Source organism: Lepisma saccharinum, chromosome 28, assembly GCF_977018435.1.
Source record: "Lepisma saccharinum chromosome 28, izLepSacc3.1, whole genome shotgun sequence".
Classification (NCBI taxonomy): domain Eukaryota; kingdom Metazoa; phylum Arthropoda; class Insecta; order Zygentoma; family Lepismatidae; genus Lepisma; species Lepisma saccharinum.
This window is the reverse complement of record NC_139256.1, coordinates 11,431,078-11,453,587: the sequence shown is the minus strand read 5'-3', so window position 1 is coordinate 11,453,587 and position 22,510 is coordinate 11,431,078. Positions and strand designations below refer to the sequence as shown.

The 22,510-nt window shown below is 40.4% G+C and overlaps 1 protein-coding gene across 2 annotated transcripts in view; it reads right to left on the bottom strand.

Moving 5' to 3' along the window:
- The window catches only part of LOC145980561 (uncharacterized), a 126,686-nt gene that overhangs the window by 40,513 nt on the left and 63,663 nt on the right, over positions 1-22,510 (bottom strand). Inside the window, exon 1 of one of the 2 annotated variants that reach the window (XM_083113587.1) lies at positions 20,294-20,431. The exons of the other annotated variant lie outside the window; for it this stretch is intronic. The gene's annotated coding sequence lies outside the window, so the exon portion shown is untranslated. Of the gene's footprint in view, positions 1-20,293; positions 20,432-22,510 lie in introns of those variants that run through there. 2 annotated transcript variants of the gene reach the window in all.

Here is a 22,510-nt window from a genome sequence, read left to right as displayed (position 1 = left end):
TTGCACGGTGCTATATGCATGGGGAACTTTACCTTTTAAGTGAATCGAGACGTACCAAATTCGATTTCCTGTGGATGTACACCCTTAAGCTGTAAACTGTAAATCCGGACTTGATATTATTTTTGTTATTTATCGTCGCTTTTCTTCCACTTTTGGCTAATCGCGTCGATGAGGATGAGTGGTGATATGATGAGTTTGACTTTTTGTTTTAAGTTCACTTTATGCACAGATAGCCTAATCGAGACTGGACCTTCAGTTTAAAGTGAGATACGAACAATTATATGCCTCCACCGGGTATCGAATCCAGAACGTTACCTCTACATCAGAGAGACCCTTATGATATGATAAAGTTGATGAAGGAATACTTATAAAAGACAACAATGCCCAGGCCAGGATTCGAACCTGTCAAATCATTGTAGAGTTAACCACTACCATCATGGATATCGGCTCCAGGCTTGATTAGCCTATCCGAGTATAAATAGGCCTTAAACTTTTAATTTCTACTAAAAATTTACAATTTGGCATTTTATAGCACCTCAAACTGCTACTAGTGATAAGTATGATATTGTGTGGAGGGTTTGAGGACATTTGGATGGAAGTTCAAACCAGTGGCGGATTAGCCACCCACTCTCGCAGGGTGCGGATACGAAAAACCTTTCCCTAACTGAAGCTGCCAGGTTCAATTAAAATTTAGCGTTCGTTTTAGATACAGTTTCTAAGGTTGGTCGCTTGATTTTAGACGTCAAGGTGTGGAAAGAAGAGTTCACAGGATTCTAGTTGGGAAACCTGATGGTAAGAGACCTGCAGGAAGGCCAGAACGAAGATGGGGAGATAACGTTGAGATGGACCTAAAGGCTGGAAAAGATTGGATTGATTTTGACTAGGGTAGGGACAAATAGAAGGCTTGTGTTGTTGCAGACCTTCGGGTTTAAGAAGGCTAGAGAGTTAGTTTAGATGAGAGTCCATTTAGCCTTATGATAATTGACAATTTAGGTTAGTTGTAAACGTCTTGTTGGTGATCGCTTAGTTTTAGACATCAAAATGGTACGTTTTTTTTCTGTGTTAACGGACAACTTATATTTACTTTTTGACGTTCTCCCTCAATTCACAAGGCCTCCCCGATGGCGTAGTGGTAACGTCGTCGCATTGTAATCAAGGGGTCCCTGGTTCGATACCAAGTGGGCACATAGTGGTTCAGATCCCACTTTCAGCTGTAGGTCCGGTCCCTATTAACCTTTCTGTGCATGACGTGGACTTAAAACAACAATTCAGTTCAATCCCTTAAACCACACAGGGATATGGCCCGTCACCTCAAATTAAAATACGCCACTGTTTACTCCAAAACCCTTTGGAGCTGACGTAGAGACCGTAATGGCATGGTGCCCTCTATGGCGCCCCGTTTCCCAGAATGCCACGCACACTTCCACCTCCAGAGAAAACAAAACCCTTGCGTGGGCGTAACGCATTTACTGCGTGTCCCAAGAATGTCCTCGGTCTCTTGAACGTCACTCGAAGATCTTGAATCGAGTGACGACACGGAAGTCTCGGTTTCTTTTGTCCCCGCCAGAGGACAGACCGCTCCCAGATGATAACAAGTGACCTCTTGATCCAGTTGCTGGGAACAGTAGGATGTGGTGTCGATATTTGGTTTTTCTTCATTTGTACCTGGAGGGAGCAACGGTTCAGAAGCCCCAAGCTGCTAACTTGCAATGCTATTCACGGTTTCTTTCTGGTAGAGGGTAATTGCTACTTCAAACGCAGGAATTCGTGAGAAAACGTGACCATTTCACATACACCAAAGAAAGAATCTTAGAATACAAGAATGGAAATGAGTAGGGAAGGGATTTTAAGGTTGCAGCACCTTTCCAAAAATATAGCTGTTTTCACACCGATGGTTTGAGTTATGTATTTAGGACATGAAATCAACTACACTTTCTTGCACCGTTTTGCACCTTTTCGTGAGATAAGCACATTTATCCCCTTTCTAACCCACCCCTCTTTGAAGCTTCAGCATCTTTTTCCTTCATTTTCTTTCATGTTTTGTTGAAAAATTGAACAGAAACATAAATGATTTTTTTTTACTATTCTGAGCAACTACATAAAATCTTATAGTCTCATTTTGTAGATCAGAACGAGAGCTATTAAATTGTATAATATAGTCATTGCAGCCTCAATAGTTCCCAAGATAATGTAGCAAAACCCGCGAGAGAAAACACAATCTTCAACAAAATCTATTCGGCAGAACGACAGTTCTCTACGCGGTCCGCGCGCATTATATACACAGTTCTCTCTGCGGTCCGCGCGCATTATATACAGAATGCGCAGAGCCTTGAATAAAGGCATTTTATCAGCACCTTTTTTTTTTGCGCCTTTTTTAAAACATTTTCAGAACCTTTTTTCCACTCTTCCGATCATAATTTTGCAGTTTAAAAATCCTTTCCCTACAAATGAGGCTTCAGGTAAAGTGCAGCTAGAAAATGTTGGGACCTCATAGTCCACAGTAAATGTTGAGGACAATCAATTTTCAAAATTTGAAAATAAAATTAAAATGTGCTATTAACATATTTCAAAATACGTGAAAGGTATTGCAACCTGATACATATCCAACATTGGTGACGGAGTTCAGCGCGCTACCAGTCTAGGGGTTCCGGGTTCGAATCCTGTCTTGGGTGTTCTTTATGAGTGTCATCAGTTTTAAATATCATCAGTCATCCTCATCGTCGCGGTTAGCGAAACGTGGCATAAAAGCGACGCCAATGAAAATAAAAAATCAATCCGTATAAGGAAGCAAATTGGTCTTTAAGATTCTACATAAAGATAGAGCATATCCTCACAGAGTCGTATGGCAACAACGTGTGGAAGGAATTTACTTTCAGCTTAGTCGTATATGCCCATAATAAATCAAGAATTGTTATACCACAATTACACTGAATTATTATTGGAACAAAGCATTCTAATTCCGTTACTTATACCTAGGGACCTAAAAATCACCAAAATATGCAAAATAAAATATGCTCTTATGACCTAAAATTTTACAAAATATGCACTATAATTTGAAAAATATGCCCTTATAACTGGGCTGTTTCAAACATCAATATCTAAATGCTGAGATATTTTCACTTACGTACTATTTTTAGTTCACTTTATGGGCCCTGAGTTGCAATGCACAATGAATACTTTCTCTAAATTTTCAAACAAAAATTAAAAAGATTTTGCTACAGTCCAAAGAAAAAAAACTCTCTAGTAAACATGGTAGTAAGAACGAATCCACTTCGCAAATGACTGTATATTTCTTAAAAATGCAAAAATATGCTGAATATGACCGAAAATCCATCAAAATATGCTCCATCACGCAGACATGGCTAAATATGCAAAAATATGCCCTTAACAAGCACCTTAATTTAATTAGTTTCTTCACAATATGAATTTCTATATGTTTGGGGAACACATCACCTTTGCCAAAAAAAAAATATGCTAAGTCATAAAAATCCTAGCCCTACTTATACCTGTTAGGTTAATCGCGACAATGAAGATGAATGATGAAACATAACGATACAACCATTCCTGGACCAGGGTTCGAAACTAGGACCTCTGCCTTCGCGGCGTATGAAACAGGCTTTTTAGAGAAGTTCTACACGAAAAAAGCTAAGACATTTCATGCATATTTCTATTCAATGGTGTCTTGATTTAATTTTGAGTCTCTTTTGTGCCTATGAGGGTGAATGATGATTAGATGTGAAATTGATGAAAAAAACACATGTAGGTAAAAGACGTATATATCAGTAGCACCTGTTAGAATCTTTTCTCGAGAAAAAATGTCGGATAATTTCGTTTTCTATGGCTAAATGGATGAGAATTGACAACTAGATATAAATACAAGTTTCTTACTTAATTGAACATGGTGGTACTAGAGAAAATTTAAACACAGATCTCCCACTGCGAAGATACTTAACAACTGGTTACTTTCAAAGCAGAAACGTAAAGGAAAATAAATAACAATTCATTACATAGGTGTGTTCTGATTTGATAATTAATTGCGTGTCACAGAAATGTTTTCATTTCAGATTAAGGTCAAGTCCAAACCAAACACACTCGCGCGTATTAAGTTCAACAGCTCTCAGTACATGAGAGATTCTCCAACATGCAGTTTCAATGAGAATCTTTGTGTTCTCTTGAAGTCAAAGTGGAACTCGCCACTCCTTTGAAATCTTGGCCCTTTCTGAGGTTTTTTTTTTATGTTCGCTTGTCTTGTAGGATGTCAACCGGTAGTTGTACAAACTGACTTACGGCTTTCATTTCTTAGACAATGGAAGGAAGCATTAGCATTATCACTGAATGTGCTACCCGCGGCTGTCTGTTCTCATTTGAAGTATTCTGCCTGAAGATGCGTTTAGTTCTCCCCCGAGTAGTCAATTCGTTAGCGCTCTTGCCTTTAGTGCCAGCTGTTCCGGGTTCGATCCTCAATGGTAGTTTTGAAATTTCACTGTGAGAACAATTGGGGTCACTCTAGGGTTCTAGTATCCGATTTTTCTTCTTGATCTTTGATTGTACACTCCTGTTCACATAAAGTGGCACATTTTATAAGGTTGGAGAGTTGAAGTATGTGCCACTTTATCTGAACAGGAGTGTACCAATGGGCGTTTCAACGGGTCCAACACCCCCCCCCCCCCCCTCCTTTTGGTTCAGTAAAATTGCCAGATTACCTGTTCTATCCGCTATCCGCTGGTTCATAAAATAATCTTCGCATTTCTCCAAAATTAGAGACGTATAGAACGGGATACGGACGAGAAAGAAATTAATTTCACCACCAGATGGAATTGCAGACCAAATGTCTGCAATTTCCTGATAGTTTCGGAATTTCTGTGGAAAATGCTAAGAAAATTCCTAGCATTTCGCAAATTCTATAATGTTACGGTACATGTAATTTCTGTCCGAAGCAGTTGTTTGTGAACTTGTAGCAAGAATATTACCACTTCATATTGAAGAAGTAAGCATTCCTCGAGTTCTAATTTTTTGACGATTTAAAATTTCCGAACTGCTCGATAATCCCAAGAGTCCATAAGTTATTTCCCAAAGTCTAGATGGGATGGGAAACTTTCTTTCCGATTTCTTCCTGTTTGAGATGTATAAATGACGTGTTTACTTGGTTAACGTCCAAGATCTGAAGAGAGCTGCCGTCACGAACGTGGGTGGGGATAAACAGCGGGCGAGTCGTTTTCGTCCAATCACACTCAACCTTCAGCCAATGGGTGCAGTTGTTATTCTGCTCGTCTACTCCACGTGGAGTCTCAGTCACATGACTGCGGATACGCTGGTTCCGTACTTTGCAACTTCAATGTGGAGACCGTTGGATGGCGGAGGGACCAAGGTGGCGTACAGTAGATGTGTGGCAACATTGTGGGTTGAATGTGATTGTTGCAGCTGGTGGGCGCGCTCCGTGGACTTCAAAGCCAGTCAGTCGTTAACGTAGCTAGCGCGTCGACTATAACTACATCTGGGTTAGCTTCAGCTATGTATTACTTCTACTCTCTCTCTCTCTCTCTTAAGGGGTAAGATCGATAATTTCAGAGAAGTGTCGAAAAGCAATTTCTGTGCATTGTTCAGCACATATTTTAACTCTAGCTGTTGCCCATTGTATGTTAAATTTATGCGATTAGAAACTACATTGGGACTGTCAAGTCAGCGTTTACCGGCGGTAAACAAACTTTTGTGCTTTAATTTTGCACATTTAGCTTTAATACATAATTTCTCAAGCTTATAAACCAGAATTTAAGCCAATTATTTAAGAACTTAAAAAACCGAAGACATAGCGAGTGGCTATCTATTTATTTGGTCAGCCCCAACGCTCCTTTCTGCTTTCTGTGCCGCGCTTGACAGAGGCAGTGCGTGTTGCTGCTTGAAGGGAAGTTTCCCGTGGTGCAGGGAAATCCAGGTCCAATTTTAGGTAAAGGGGAAATTTTGAGGAAAGATACAGAAATTTGCCTGAAAATTTGAAATTGTCGGACTTCTGGTTTTGTTTTTCTTGCATGGCTTCAGTGGTGTTTTATTTATATTAATCTAATTAACCTAGATGGAGTGTAAATAAATTTATAGAATTATTGTTGTAAACCAGATTAAATTTTGAGAATACGTCACCGGTATTCGGAGACGTAAAATAGACGGCAAACACATTATAATGGAAAATCATACCGTCTCATGAAGAACTTGAGAGATAATTCGTAGGTCACGTTCCCGTTCTGAAAGATATTTTCATTCAGCTAAAACCTTTCTTGGAATTGAATAATCCACCACAACGAGAAATGCAAGATTTTTCACCGTTGTACAGGTTCTAGCCAATTGGCCACCCCAAAGAGTACAATCTTTGGTTTTACGGTATATTTACTCATAAAATACTCGCGTAATGACTGTTGCATTACCTTTTCAACTTGAAGATCTTGACTCGGAAATGCCGTTACGTTCTTGTGGTCAAAAGCGATGCGATTCTAACCTATTTCCAATGTTCTTTTTCTTGTAGTGTATCAAGGTTACCTTTACTTCAACCATACTCTTAATAGAGATGAGTTTTATACAAAATATATTCATTTCTGTTCAACCTGTCGTTACAACAATGTAAATATGTACTGTACGTAGACTAGAATGAGGCTAACGGTACAATGTGATGTGAATATGGCTGTACCTAGTTCATGTACGTATTTGCTACTAGCTGTAACCTACAATTCTATTTCCAGGGCTTGCTTGCGTGAGAAGAGGTATTGTTTTATGAGTAAATATGTTTGTTTCCGGTACTGTAGTTCTAGGACACGTCGGTAGAGGCGTTCTATTGTGTAGATGATTGATGATTGTTAAAGTCTATCCCGTCACCCTTTTCCATGCAAATGCGTTACCTTTATGGCCCACCAATAAGGTAGTAAATAAGTTTTCATAAAACAATCAAGTGGGTTCCTGCAACTCAGCGGCTGTAATAACTAAATATATGAACTTTGACAATATGTGAGGGACTGTCAAGTTATATACACGTTAACTTGAACCTGAAAAGTGCTTGTAATTAAAGCATAGGTTACACGCGGGATCTCCTTGGAGGAATGGTTAACATAGCGCGCTACGACACCAGGCGTTCCGAGTTACAATTCCGGGTAAGATATGGATGTTTGTTGTAGATTAGGCACACACAGGGGATGTACTACGTATACATTTTCAGCGAAAAATTAAGGCTTGACCAGGACTCGAACCCGGCAACGTCGAAGTCTACTATCTTTCAAAGGCAACAGATCCCGTTGCGGTAGCACGCAGGTAAAACAGCGATAGCAAAAAATCAGGCCAAGCCGGCTCGGTAGCTCAGTGGTTAGAGCAATGGCACGATATGCCAGAGACCCGGGTTCGAGTACTGGTCAAGCCTGCATTTTTCGCTGAAATTTTCTATGGATGTTTGTGTTTGTCCTGGACGAGAAATTAGAGAATTGAGTAAAAACTGATGCAAGAAAGAAAAGAATTACGGGCAAACTATTGCTTAGGGGTTTTCCAAAGAATAGTTATCACTGCGAGCTACGGCGACAGTGATCCCGAGTTCGAATCACGGCTTGGGCATGGGTGAAACTTGTGAATGTCCCTTTATCAATTTCATCATATTATTACTAATCCTCATTGTCGCGATTAGCCTAAAGTGCCAGAACAGCGACGTAAAATAACCTAATCCAATCAATCAATCAATCAATATCATAGTTTTACACCTTGAGCCAACATAATTTGCTTTACTGTTATTTTCTGGAATATATTTGGTATTACACAATATTTCAATTTGTAATATCATCTTCAAGCTATTCTCCGTGTTTAGCGGTTCGAGTAGAGAGTTGCAAAACCAAAATTCATTGGATGGAATTCCTTGATAGACGTCAATTGTCGTCATCCGATCATAGTAGTTAGCATTGAATTCAGCCTAATGGTATACTCACCAAATGTTCGACGGGATGAAGGTTCTCGACATGTACCATTTCGCCCTTGTAATCAAGGAATCCTGGTTCGATAGCCGGTGGGGGCAGAAATAATAGTTCGGATCCCACTTTGAATTGTAGGTCCAGTCCCGATTAGCCTCTCTGTGCCTAAAGTGGACTTAAAAACACCCAAACAAAGTTAAATATACCCTGCAACGATCTTGAAGATTCGCCAGGTACTGGCGAGTTTTCTATCTCACTTTCGTCTTACGTCTCCTACAGCTGTTCATTGATCTGTAACCGTCTCGATTTTTATCACAAGCATAATACGCACTCTACCTTTTTTAGTGTTTAGAGTTTGATAAGTGGACCATTTCCGAATTCGTTTCTTCAACATCAACATACGAATCATTATACATCTCCAGACTCTTTGCCGATTTCTTGCTTATATCATGGGTTTATATGTAATGGGATATACCAAAACGCTGACTCACACATTCCAATATGAAAAAAAAATGGTAATTTTAAAATTAGTTCTCATTCCTTTCGACGGATGGTGCTGAGGTCAACATGAAGATATTTACATTAAGTTCTCTGTATGACCACAACATGAAAGTTTTCACGATACGTGAAAGTGATATCTTATTCTTAGATGCAAATGGTTTCCGTTATTCTATTGTGATGTTATACAAAGGAGTATTATGCGTCAGACGTGAATAGCGAAGCAAAATAAGCTACAACAGTTTGTAGCCGTGCTCGAAATGTGCATTCTCATGTTCGAAAGTTGAAGTGAAGGCTTCACACAATGCCATGAAAAGGTGGAAAATTAATAAGTGAAGCTTTGCAATACGAAAGAGAGAGGCTCGAATAAACTGGAAAGGGAAAAAGACAGACAACAGATTCTCGGCCAAGCGAAAGTGCAAGTGTTGGCAACTCCACTTCGTTCTCAAAGTCAGGGTGAACGGTGAAAGTCATATTCCACGCCAGCCATTCAACCCTGAACTTGAACATAATATTTTCTGTCTTCAGGGTCAGACACTTTCACTGTTGCGTGGCTAACAAGGAAGAAATCGAACGTTACGTAAGAATAATGACACGCACCCAGGTTCCTCATGCTGGAAACAGAGCACATTCTGTAGGTCAGGTTGAAGACCAATCTTTATGGGATGTTGCAGAGGAAGCATTCACAGTACTCACTAGAGCATAACGAGGCACCTTAACCCCGTCTGAAAAGGAATTATAAGTACAGTGGGATCCACTAGTATTGCTTGGCAAATGCCCATTACTATTTTTGTTAATTTTTCTCTTATATCCTGCGTGTTTTTAAGCGATGGATTTTTATGTATGCTGGTGCAGAAGTTGTCAACAGCTTGTTTTGAGTTTCCTTTTAATTCTTGAAGCTCTTATTGGGTCAAATAAAGTGCACGAACATGGTGATGGACAATTTGCATGGTAATACTCATGGATCTTACTGTACCCAACGGGCTTGGAATATTTTGTGCAGGGTAAGCAATTCAAATCGAATTTGCGGATTAGGAATTCATAAGAGCTTCTGAAGACTGAATTCCCTGAAGATTTATTTAGAGCATACAATAACTTTGATTGATTGATATGATTTATTTTAGTTTGCTTTTCTGCCACTTTTGGTTAATCGCGAAGACGAGGCTGAATTAGTGATAAGATGTAATGGATAAAAGGACAATCACAAGCACATATGGACGACAGAATACAGGGCCAACGGATGATTATACTTTGATTTGGTGTTTTAAGTCCACTTTATGCACAGTAAGGCTAATCGGGACTGGACCTACAGTTTAAAGTGGGATCCGAACCACTGTGTCATGTGCCTCCACCGGCTATCGAACCCTGGACCCCTTGGATACAAGCCGGAGGATTATACTGGCCATACGTCCAGACGTCAGAACCTCACTATTTGTAAAACGCAGTCCAAAGTGTACTACGTGAAAGGGAAGTTGAGTGGCTTTTGGGCGCCTTTGGAAAGTGTCACACCTTAAACGTCATACGAAAAGTATTAATTCAGTTTAATTTAATTTGATTTAAAGTGTTATTTAGCGGCGCTTTTCTGGTATTTTAGTATAATCGCGACGATGAGGTTAGAACCCTGGTCAGGTATGGAGTATGATATTCAGCCTCGTCGTCGCGATTAACCCAATAGACAGAAAAGCGACGTGAAATAGCCAAAACTATAGTTAGTGCTAACATTGTCCCGCACCGTGGCTTAGGGCTCGGGCAACGGGACGCGCGCCGGTTCGAGTCTCCTGGTTCGGCCTGTGTATGGGACCTGTGGCCATCCATCATCTTGAGGAAATTGGGGAGCTACGAATGAGTAGCGCAGCCCGGTCATGGAAACCTATAACAACGACTAGGGGTTCGTCATGCTGACCACACGTTACCCAGTAACTGGTTTGATAATCTTCCACCTCTTCTGAGGCATGTGGGGGTGAGGGTGGCAGTCGATAGGTAGTTATTATTTTATTATTAAACTAACATTAAATCGTCAATTAACATGAGAGTACAACAATATCTCTCGCCCTCCTTCATGTCTAAAATTAAGCAAAGGCCTTTGAAATGCCTAGAACTATCAATAAACCTTCCATAAACTTAGTAGGCCATGTATTTTTTAAGAAAACGTCATCCGTATCCTTTACGAACCTTTCGAGCAGGCCTCATCTCCAGGAAGGTATCAACTCGGTGCAAGCCCGGCACCTACCGACCTCTCCGTGAGAATAAGTCAAGGCAAGGACTTTAAGGATCGGCTGGACCTTTGGCATGCAAATGGGCGATTTTTTTTTCAAATTTTCCTTTCCATTCGAAAAACTTCTTGGATATTTCAAAATATGAAACATTACATCAGCTTAGAATTCCTTCTAGAGCATTGACGTGAAATTTGTTATTCCATAAGTCTATTAAACTATTGATAATATCTAGACAACAATGAAAGAAAACTACATGAAAATTCACGTCAATGCTCTAGAAGGAATTCTAAGTTGATGTAATGTTTCATATTTTGAAATATCCAAGAAGTTTTTCGAATGGAAAGGAAAATTTGAAACAATTCGCCCATTTGCATGCCAAAGGTCCAGCGGAGACTTAAATAGGCAATAGTTAGGCTGGAGAGTTCATTTGAACTAGCCGATCTCTAACAGCTTGTACTTCATACTGCATCCGTACCACCACGAAAGACGGTCTGAAATCCTCCACTACCCACTGTCATCCACTTCTCCGTCTCGCGACGTAATCGTCTCGTAATCAGAACAAGCTTTGCTTCCTTTCGAACGGAAGTAGCCCCTCTACATCTTCAATGACGTTGCGACGGCCCTTAAAACACTGATAAAAGACTAATCCCCGAAAAACAAACATAAAGCTTCTTTTCTCGCAGAAATAAGTTAGCCACGACGTTCGAAACCGATAATTCTACGAATGTGGAGCAGGGCATAGCCTCCAGTTAGGCAGAAAAACAAAAGAGGGTAGCGAGAGAGATACCTGTTGGAGGAAAAGTGGAAAACTGGAACGGAAACTGCTGAGGTCATCTTCCTCGAATTAAGGCAAAAATCCATCGGACGGTGAGACACGAATGTTCCCTGGGCAGGTTCGTTATGTAAAATAGCTTATTGCATCCGTATTGAACTAGACGAGGAGCATTCCAGTTATTTGGCACGTATTTACGACGCTCCAGAAGCGTGGGAAAGGGTTGTCAGTGAGACCCGCTAGTCACGATGCTGTTACTGACTTCTTGGTATGTTGAGTATGATCCATGTATGACTCGGGCGTTCGTAGTCACTTGAAGCTTCATTCCTCACAGTTATTCAACGCATTGACTGTGGAGATTGAGCTAATGAGTTAAATAAAACATCATAATGAAATTTCCTTCCCTTATGGGACAAGAGAGTCCCAACAGAGATCTCAAATTTGGTGCTAGCGAACGGCGGAGCGCGATACGACACCATGGTCTTCGGGTTCGTATCCCGGCCTGACTGTGTAGTTCCTCGTAATTCTCATCATATTACTTATCCTCGTCTTCATCATTAGTTGAAAGTAAGTATCTTACTTTGCTTTCTGAAAATTCTGGCTAATTGTCAAGATGTTGAAAGGACATTCACAAACACGCATGGACAGCACGCAACACATATCTCACATATTATAGTGGCTGTAAATTAAGACGCCAGAGCGTCGTTAGTCTACAAAATGCAGGGAGTACTATGTCAAAGGGAGATCGAAATTTGTGTGCTTTAAGCAAAGGTTGTTCCTTGAACCCCCAAAGGTTTAAAGTCCAAATTTTGTTACATAATATTCTAGTCCGGCCAAGGGAAACGAAACTAGCTGGGAAGTACGATTCCAAACGCGAGAGGGGAAGCAGGTAGAACACCCACCAAACCACCCTGTGGCATTTTGCTTGCATGGGTTCGCTTGTTGTGTTTATTACTGCTTGCTGTGTTGTGTTTGTGATGTCTCTAACAATTCGTAACAAACCGTTTCGAAGTAGAACAAAGAAAACTGTGTCGTTTTAGTCCCTGTTGCACATTCTACAAAAGGCCCTCGATAAAATACACAATGCCACAAACCATTGAGTTACTACATTTTCTTTATTATATTTATAATACTATGTATAATAATAATACTATTATTAGTGAATACTATCCTGATTAATGTTGTGTACACTACCATTCTGCTAATTATAATATTTACTAAGGAGATCAATTTAATTGAATGATCAAAAAAAAGGTACTGGTTTACAAACAAGTTTATCTACTAATGTGACGATATGAATACTTTCCTGATATATTCTATTTGCTTATATACGTAGTATATGGATGGCAATTTTTTTTCATTCTGTAGCCTTACATAATTCGTAAAGAACTCTGCGTAATTTGGCGGCGATGTTACTACGTTTGAAACTTCATTGTTGTTTCCACAGCAGACCATTTTCACGGAACCCGCTTCCTGACCAAAATGCCGTCACCCCTATTTTGCCAATGAACACGTCCAGTTGACGCATGCGCACTTTCGTCCATGGTCTCAGCTAATGCAGCCAAACAGTCCATAATTTTGTTAACTGTTAATTTCGTTACTTGTTTTAAAAGTTACTAGCTACCGTTACTTGTAAAAAGTAACTTGTTACTAGCAAGCACTGCTAATTACGTATGCTCTGCTTAAGAGATGGTTGCGCGACATAATACCGTAATTTCTTCATTTTGGATTCTGCATGTTGCGTTTAACGTTTCCACAAGCACGGATGTGAACGGTGTTGCGAGCAAGACTCGACTGGTAGGTGTGAGAATAACGGTTTCATGCACAGCGGAGCAAAGCGGAAAAAAACAAAACACAAGTTGCATCCTTGTCTCAGCTGATGTTAGCTTGCTCTACAGCTTAATGTAATCTGTTAATGAGACTGAGAACAGGATGATCTTGAAAATGCATGAAAGATGAAAAGTTCATCAAGTGTTTCGCTGTTGTACCATAAATTTGGTCTCAATGTGTGTGTGTGTGTGTGTTTGAGGGCCTCCCCTATGACGCAGTGGTAGCGTCGTCGCCTTGTAATCAAGGGGTCCCGGGTTCGATACCCGGTGGAGGCACAAGTGGTTCGGATCTCACTTTAAACTGTAGGTCCAGTCCCGATTAGCCTTACTGTGCATAAAGTGGACTTAAAACAGCAACTCAATCAAATCAATCAATCAATCAATGTGTGTGTTCAGGCGGTGTAAGGGAGGTCTCTGAAAACCAGTGTTGCCACGATCCGAAAGCAGAATTTCTCTTTTCCAGGTACAAAATTTCCCCTTTTCATCCAAATTTTCCCTCCACATTAGAAATATTGTAATCTGCGGCCACAAAACTTCAGTATTTCTATTATTTTTAATATAATTATTTTGTAGCATCAACCTTCAGATATATTAGGACAGATTGAATGAACAAAAATGACAGAAAAATTAAAACATTTACAGCAAATTGTACACTTTTACGGAAAATATACAAAATATGGGAATTTTATGAGAACAGTTAAGCTTATACTGTTGTGTTGTAACAATACTTTTCAAATTACTTGTAAATAATGGGAAAGTTTTAATTGTAAAAAAAAAAAGGTAAAGTGCTCCCCTGTGCATAGCACCACACCATGAAGGCGTATAGGGGGTGGGAGGGTAACGCCCCACACTTTCTTGATCCGGTCGTGAGTGGGGGTGATGTGATCAACATCACGCCCCTGACCGCCTTTACCCCCCAGGGTTTCCCCCAGGTACCCATGTTATTCGACGCTGGGTGGGCGCCGGGGCCGCTTCCATCGTTAGAAAAGTTCCCGGATTTGAACCGGCCGGGGATTGAACCCGGGGCCTTTAGCATGGTAGTCAGACACGTTACCGACTGAGCCACCGCGGTTCCTAATTAAAATTATTATTATTATTATTTTGGTGGGAATAATTTACACGAAGCATTCGTAGAGATTTAATGTATTATGTGAGCCAGATATCTTCAGATTTATCTGTGATTTTATGTTTTTCATAAAATTTCCCTTTTCATGTAAATTTTTACCCAAATTTCTCTGCAATGAGGAAAATTTCCCTTCATGTGGCAACACTGCTGGAAACTTAAAACTTTTAGAAATTCTCCAGCAAATGAAAGTTCAGGATGCTTACCACACCATCAAGTGTACGAATAAAGGAGGAAGTTCGACAGTGACCTTCGTTCACTGGCAGATGGGTGGAAAGACCTTTGCAGCGGCTCCATAAGTGACTGCACGTGCATCCCAAAAATGCAAATGCACACATAATTCCAAGGTTTGAAGCAATTTCCGCCTATAGACCCATATTTACAGCGTAGTTGGGTAATATAATTGCTCAACATGGATAACGAAAAAATATTGTATTTCTGTCAATTGTATTTTCTTGAGATGTACAGGCACTAACTAACTCAGAACTGAAAATATATGTAGATTAGCAATGGCTCTTTGCTAAAAAACAACAAATTTGTGCAACCCTTCATGTAAAAATCTACTAGATAAAAAAACAAAAACAAGTAGGGTTTTTATGTTGTGACTCTCCTTCGTATTTCTATTTTACAATGATATGTATAAAAATGACATCATACGCACTTGATTATATCTCGTTTCAGGACAAAACGTTTTCTTCTTGACCCAGTTTGGGAATATTTCTGTTGACGTTCAAGGTACCACCAGGCACTTGCGTACGCAGGGGGTGGAGTTGATGTCCAGAAATTTTAGAAAATCAAAATTTTCAATGAAACCAGTAAAACACTCGGATAAAACCAAAGTTGTAAATTCAAACTCCCCTTAAAAATTACCCCCGATTATCATTTTTGTCTTTGAACAACTTTCAAAACGTGTAAAATGGCCATTACGAAATACTATATAGTGTATCCCGCCCCTACCTATAACGCAGCTAAGTGATATCCACTTTTGCTAAGGGTCCCGGGTTCGAATCCCGCTCGGGGTTGGTTGTTTGTGAATGTCCATTCATCAATTTCATCATTTCATCACTATCTCCATCTTCGCAAATTAGCCAAGAGGCACAAAACGCGAAGTAAAATAAACTAATCAATCAATCAATGATATCCACTTTTAGAATTCCAGTTCTGGAGCCACGATGGTCTGGTCGGAAGGGCGTCTGACTGCCACGTGAGAAACCCGGGTTCGATCTAAAGCATAAAGCGGCTCCGGGGCTCACAGCCTCAAATCAATGGGTACCTGGGGACAACCGTGTGGGTAAAGGCAGGTGAAGCGTGGTGCTGATCACATCTCCAAAATGGCCGAGATCGAGAATGTGTCGGGCCCTACCCCACATCCCCTAAATGTGCCTCGATGGCACGGTGCTACATGGACGAGGAACTTTACGTTATTCAGGGGAGTAAATCCTGCATACACCAGTATCACCAGGCATAGCATTAATTAAAGATTTCACCAAGGCTAAGTGCATTTCACATATCAAGTGCAGGAAGCATACAAACAACACGATTTAATTAATGGGCGTTAACAAGTCCACGTATGCCATGCTGGTTCCTCGCAGTGTTCACTAACAACAGTCCCACCCTTCGCAAATAACGGTCGATCCGATCTCCACATATGCCTCCTGGAGACCCAGACCACTCCGGTTAACATCTCCCGCTGCATTGGCGATTGACAGCAGGTGTGGAAACAGAAACATGTTTCGTTATTCGTGTCAGCCGCCATCGAAGAGGTAACGGCGCGTCAATAGTACTTAGGCAATGCTCGGGAATTCACAGCAGGAAGTGAAACAGGTACGGTCGGACACACCTCGTTTAACAAGACGAGGGAATTAGCTGTTTATGGGCGCCTGATAACGTTATCCTTATCCATTACGAGAGATCCATAAACTACATAATGCTCCTCTAATTAGGCTAATTAAGTTATGAACACTCTAGTGCCCAAGGCATGGTTAATGTAGAAGATAATTGTGTGTAAACTGAGCACCTTCATTTGAAGCACTAAAGAATTATCAAGGTATAAGTTTAAGTATTTGAAATAACCTCCACTCTATAATGATTTTCAAACAAAGGTGTGTAAGGGGTGGCTTTTTCTTAAAACGCCCAAATGTCATCCTCCCTCCCGACGACGACAGGGGTACTGGGTTCTGGAAGATGACACAGATAGATGTGTGATTTTGTTATCCTTGAAATGATCTTGTCTGATATTCCCAATTGATGAATTTTTAGTGCATCACACGAAATATCAGCTGATAAAAGCGCCCTTTTATGCATTTCTGTGTGTATTTTGACACAACAAAAAGCGCATCATTTGCAGTTTATGCACGTTAATGTGTTATTGGAGCCAACATATATGTGTCAATTGACACGTTTTGGGTTCTGTGTGTACATGCCGATCTCCCGTGGCTGAGTGGTTAGCACAGCGCGCTATGATGACAGGGGTCCCGGGATCGAATCCCGGCCTGGGCATGTGTGTTCTCCCTGAGTATCTCTTCATAAAGTTCATCACATCATCATTCATTCTCATCTTCATGAATAGTCAAAAGTGAAAGAAAAGCGAAGTAAAATAAACAAAATCTATCAATCATTCATTGTTAGATACAATGTTTCGCACGGAAAGTACAGGTAAGAGTGACGAATCACTCATTGAAATGCAGAATTTTCTGGATGTCACTGACAATGTTGGAAATGCAACACTGTCTGTTTACTTTTTCAGTCTTAGCAGTGCGTATGCTCGCTTTCTGCACGGAGGGTAATGAAGATACTGAAGTCAGCACTCGTGCTTCACAAAAAATAATCCAAGACCCAAATTAAACCCACGCCAGTGAAAAGCTTGACCGAGACAATACCTTCCTACAAAGACGACCAAGAGCGACATCAAGACAAATTCACACTTGTCTCAACGAACAATTGACAATTAGCAGGATCCTAGGAATTGCTAAGCATAATTAGAAACTTGAAAGTGCTTTTGGCCGCTAATTGAGGCTAGTACGCAACTTATTTTGTGTTATGTAGTCATTAAAAATTTCTCACGTGATGGAAAAATGGAACATTGGACTTAACTCGCGCACTGGGTCAGTCAGTGAGTGATTATACCAGCATGCACAGTTTTAAAACCAAATAGTTCATATCTTCGGTAGAGACATATAACTTATGTTTACCTGGGGAATAATGAATAAACAAAACCCAAGAGAAATCCTCCCCGATGGGGTAGTGGTAACGTCGTTGCCTTGTAATCAATGAGTCCCGGGTTTGATACCCGGTGGAGTCACATTGCGCAGTGGTTCGGATCACACTTCAAACTGTAGGTCCAGTCCAGATTAATCTTCATGTGTATTAAGTGAATTTAAAACCTCAATTAAAAAACAAACAACCAAGACAAGTAACAAAAAAATTCTTAACACTATGGTAGGGATGACAAAGATATCGAGGGCCTCCCGAAGGCGTAGTGGTAACGTTGTTGTAATCAATGGGACTCGGGTTCGATACCCGATGCATAGTGGCTCGGACTCCACTTTAAACTGTAGGTCCAGTCCCGATTAGCCTATCTGTACATAAAGTGGACTTAAAACAAAGACGTCGGAAAACCCATTTGATCACTTTCTAATTTGGTTAGTACCAATGCCTCTTTTGTAAGTTATAAAAGAGCATTTTTAACCTGTGTTGAACAAAGGAATATGTCTTTTGAGTAGCTAATAACAGCTTCAGAAATGGATCGTGGTTTATCTAGTACTTTCTGGCACTCGATGCCAAGTTATTCATGTGGAAATCATCGATATATCACCTGAACTGGGCGTATTTGGTTAATCCAATAGCGGAACCCAAAGTCTGATCAAAACGAGAGAAAAACATTGCATAAATGCTCAGATTTCTAGTGAAAAATTAATGAAAAAGGCTCGTAATCGGTTCAAAACGAATGCAATAACTGCAGAAAAGGTGACATTATCGCTGCAAAATGAACGAAAAAGACACGATATGTGATAATTGATTGGTATTACGTGCATGAGGAAGATAACTTTTTCGGAGGGGTCCGGACCCTCTGGACCCCCTCTAAATTCGTCTTTGCTCATGGACTCTTTATTTACATCGCTTTCCATTTTGAAGCATAGAGATTCCAACGCTAGATGGATAACGTAACACTGGTTGCATACGCGCCAGGAAACGGCACTTCAGTAAGCGTTATACAACATGGAAACATTTTTCTCTTCATCTTTGCTCTTGTAGTGAAGTTATATAGCAGTGCTGTAGATTCTGTTAAAGGCAAAGATGTTTCTGTTAGTCTTTTCACCGATTCCATGATATGAATCCCGTATTGACTTTCTTACGGCTACAAACTTCTAACATGAATCTTCCACTGTAATTATTTTCCGTCTAGATCAGTTAGTAACTTATCCTTGTGTTTGCGATTAATGTAATGTGTTACGATATAAAGACAATATTTACTTTGTGTTCACTTTATACACAGGTCGACTAATCAAGTCTGCGTCAATGGGCGTCCGGAAGGGGAGAAAAGGGGGAACGTGCCCCTCTGGGAAATGAAAGTCAACCAAAAATTATATATTTGTCACATATAATTTCATTTCAGCCACAATAATATGTGTTATATTATTGCATGTGTATGATAAATTCAAATTTAAGCAATTTTTTTTGAGGGAACAACACTATTATTTGGGAAAATATACTTTGTTTGCCCCCCTGGAAAAAATCCTGCGGACGTCCATGTCTGGGTCATGGTTGAATTTGGATAAGCAGCACCAAAGAGCAGTCGAACCAGAGACCGTTTGGTTACTAGGGAATTTTCGTTAAACATCGCGCTATCGAGGACCCTGGACGTCTAGTCAATCATCATTGTCCAAAAATTATCAAAATGATGCATGGAAAGCCACAAACAATAAAATAAGAACTTTAGTTTCTAAAATTATGTCATTTGCTTTTACATTATTAAAAGAGCAAATTTATTTATTTGGGAACCGCGTTGGTCTAGTCAGTAGAACGTCTGACTGCCATACGGGAGACCCGTGTTCCATTCCCGGGGTTGTGATTAAAGATGGGAAATTTTCCGACTTTGTCCCCGCATAAATCGGCCCTGGGGCTCATCCAGTCCCAAATACGTTAAGTTCCTAGGGTAAAGACAACCGGAGCGCGTTGCTCATCACAACGTCACCTAAAATGACCGAGATCAAGAATGCATGAAGTCCTACCTGGGAGTATTACCTTTATTATTATTATTAAATGATTCTGTCAATGTTATGTATTACAGAAACGAAAGTTCTTATTTGCAATACAAGGCGTTCCTAAAGTTCCGTTAGCATTACAACCAAACATAACTCTGAAACCACATGACATAGAGGAGGGCGGTTTCTTGCAAAATGTTCTACAGCTCGAAAAGTTTTTTTGTTGTTGTTGTTATTTGTGTTCATTTGTTGTCATTAGTTAATTGGTATTCATTCTTGTTCTGCACATTGGAAAATGACGACACTCCACCTCCTGATATCACTCCCTTGGAATTTTTTCTATGGGGGTACGTCCAAGATTGTGTGTACCAAACCCCTGTTGCAGATCTTGTTACACATCGCAGAAGAAGCATTGCAGCTGTGCAAACAGTTGATGTTGAGCGTGTATGGAATATCGCCTTGACTCTGAGGGCAACCAGAGGGGCACACGTTGAGGTACATTAACGTACAAAAAAAACAACTTCTTGAACTGTAGAAAATTTGCAAATGGAAAAAAAGGCACTGCTCTATGTCATGTGGTTTCAGAGTAATGTTTCGTTGTAATAGTAACGGGACTTTAGGGACACCCTGTATTATTTGTAAGATGACATTGGCCACATGGAGCATTTGCTAAGATTTTTAGGTTAAAACCACGGTCTTAAATAAAATTATTAAGCATACCTTGAATTGGAATCCCTTGAATGGGCGTTCAGCGGCGAGAGAGCTTCACACAGTCCTTTTAACTTTATCGACACACTCGAGTACACAAACTACCTTGCAGACAGTCTTCAGTCCTTCCACCTGTTGCGTTTTCCAGAGTTTAAGTGCGACTGGGCTCTGCCGCTTGCTTGGAGATGGCTGATGAGGCGCGGAACTGTAATGTGACGTCACTGACCTCCTCCGTAGACGTAGGTCAGAACGGGTAACAGGCTCGCGGGGGATTTTCAGGAAAGACCGCATCTCTAGATCAGTACGAACATGTAATCGGCAGGGTTGCTAGGATTGGAGAAATTATCCGCTCGAACCAGTAAAACGTAAAAAGGATTCAGGATGTTACATAATCCCAGACAGGGCCGGACTAAGACGAAATTGGGCCTGATGCTTGAAATCTTCGATGAACAATAAACACAACGACGTTATAGTTACGTCACAGCGCAAAGAATAATAGTAACTGTATAATAAGTAACGCTGTGTCTAGGCGTCCGAAATTGGGGCTCCTGATTTCATTCTAAGATTTATTTTCAGGTTAATATAGCAAAAGAAAAATGTTCAGCTTTCGAAAAGTTCTCGTCTGTTTTCATCTGGGCCTATTTCAGGAATGGGCCTAATGCTGCAGCATCAATAGCACCCACGTTAATCCGGCCCTGTAGACACCGATCTCGCAGTGTTTATTTCTTTACCGCATATATCTTTGAAACAAAGTAACTGCAATTGGGAAGTAACGTAGTTATTAGGGCTCCCGCTACCGCTCTGTCCTATGGTGCGAATGGACCTGGGTTCGATTCCTTTAGAAGCCCCTAATGTCTGGCATCATGAGGACAATCAGGAAACTACTAGAAAGCAATAGTAGTGGCCTCGGGTCTCGAAATCCGAAAAAAAAACAGCGGCGATGAGATTCCTCGCGCTGACCACACCTCACCCTTAATTGCAAGGCTGCTACGTTAACTAGCACACCATCGGGGAGACATCGAAGAGTATTTTCTTCTTCTTGGGCCAGTGCTATTATATTACAATACTATTACTATTACTATTTTTGGAAAATTGAGCCGAAAGAGGAATCGTAACCACCCAAAGTAACCCTCACCCAGATACGCCAATGATTAGCACTCACAGTGTATTTGACGAACGAACTCCTTTTCGATTCAAATAAGCAAAGTTGATTAAATCAACCAACCAACCTATGAATGGACTACGGCATCCAGAATAGGGTAATGATTAAGACGAAGAGTAACGTTTTGCACCAGGTACATTTATTTCAACATATTCGATAGCCGGTGGAGGCACATAATGGTTCGGATCCTAGTTTAAACTGTAGGTCCCGTCCTGATTAGCCTTACTGTACTTAAAGTGGACTTAAAACACCAACTCAATCAATTTCAATATCGTCGTAATGAACACTGTTACTAAAAATAAACCCAATATACAAGAGAGTATTAATTTCTTCCCATGATGCAATTAGAATCGGTTTTTCAAGTTGATTATTAAGCTAGACACGATGTTTGAAAAAGTAATTGAAAAATAATTTTCAGTTTCACATGCATTCCTTATGGAGAAATAGAAACGCAACAACTTCAAGTTACGGCTAATCAAATGGGAGTCTTCGACTTCAACGATGACAAATCAAGTCTTCAACGTGTCCTCTTTCCGTTCATGTGTTTCCCTACGCCATCGGAAGTTTGGTATTCCCAAGAGAACACGTAAAATAATATTCCCATAAGCGTAATATTAAGTTTTCTACCCCTCCTACAACCATCCAGCGCACAGACCTCTCATTTCAGCAGCTCGCCCTGAGAAAGGTCGTGGGGGAATGGCTGTTAGAACCTCGCGTCTGACTAGACACTGAAACTGTTCCTCGCGCCCTTAATGTTGTATCATTGCAATCAAAGGGGTATCGGGTTAGATTTCTGGTGAGAGCTCATTTCAGTGCTTCATGTCTCAGTTCAAACTGTAGGTCCTGTCCTGGTTAGCCTATATAATATGCATAAAGTTGATTTCTCTTTTGATATTTTATTTGTCTACAGTTACATTATAACCAGGATGGCTAGAGTAATTTATTCCTTGTTGCAAACCTCGTATCTGTCAATGTTGTTAAACACTATATTCTCTTGCTTTCAGAAAGTAGATGTTTACAAAAGAGACGAAATTTGACAGGAGGCCCAGTGAAAACGGCCACCGCGC